This window comes from Apium graveolens, chromosome 5, assembly GCF_009905375.1.
Source record: "Apium graveolens cultivar Ventura chromosome 5, ASM990537v1, whole genome shotgun sequence".
NCBI lineage: Eukaryota > Viridiplantae > Streptophyta > Magnoliopsida > Apiales > Apiaceae > Apium > Apium graveolens.
The window spans coordinates 195,990,124-195,991,174 of NC_133651.1; the positions used below are offsets into that span (position 1 = coordinate 195,990,124).

A 1,051-nucleotide genomic window follows, 5' to 3' on the forward strand; every position below is an offset into this window, starting at 1 on the left:
CTAGGTGCTGGGATTACTATTAAGGTATTCACAGGTTATAAAAACCCCTTAAAAGAATTATTCTCATAAGAAGGTGCGGGACACCGAGAAATCTACTTTTAAATAAAACATATATATAATATATGATGTTATTATACAGTCATTTCATACTGTACATTATTATGCTGAGCATCTTAGCTCACACTTGTTTTCTTAAATTGACACAACACAACAGTGAATCAAGATGCCTGCCATGAGAACCACAGCCAGAAAATGGGTAGGAAATGGCCAGCTGTTCCGTAGATTATTTGGTGCAGTACCTCAGGTAGTCGGAATAAGCTGGATTAGTTTTCAGTGGTTTATAGTTCGGCTTATTTATAAGTATGGTTTATGTAAAATAAGAAATAAGAAGCGTATATTCGGCCGGCGGATTAACCTTACTTAATGGTCACCCCCGGTAAGACTAATTACATTTGGGTTGTAATAAAATTTCTCTAGTAAATGATGGTTCGTTTCCAAGACAATAACCTGTAGTGTGTGTGTGTTAAGTGTGGGGTCGTGAAGCGTGAGTATTTACATATTTTAGTGTGAGTTGTGTGAGTTTAGATAGCGTGGCTTCCGAGACTCCTGACCCCGGGTTTTGGGGCTCCACAGCAAAAGTTTCTGGTGAAGTTTTATCTAATGGCAAAGACTGCTGCTATGAGGAGTGCTCTTACTCAATTTACGCAGCAACCTACAGAATCTATGTGCGAAGCTTGGGAGCGCTACAAGGAAATGTTGAGAAAGTGTCCACATCATGGAATGCCCGATTGGATGGTGATCACTGGTTTCTGTAACAGTTTAGGGGCCCAATCTCGGCCCATGCTCGATGCAGCAGCTGGAGGCACCTTGTGGGCCAAAAGCTATACTGAGGCTTATAATCTTATTGATACTATGGCTGCAAATGAGCAACAAAACCCAACTCAAAGGATGATGGCTGGGAAGGTAGCAGGTATTCTGGAAGTCGATGGAGCCACCGCTATTGCAGTGCAGCTCCAAGCGCTGTCTATGAAGGTCGATTCTCTAGCTACCT

General features: G+C 42.0%; 1 non-coding gene across 1 annotated transcript; it reads right to left on the minus strand.

Moving 5' to 3' along the window:
• Positions 1 to 675: 675 nt before the first annotated feature.
• LOC141662282 (small nucleolar RNA R71) lies at positions 676 to 782 on the minus strand. The gene has a single exon (XR_012550403.1). It is a non-coding gene; the product is annotated as a small nucleolar RNA R71 (small nucleolar RNA).
• Positions 783 to 1,051: the final 269 nt, after the last annotated feature.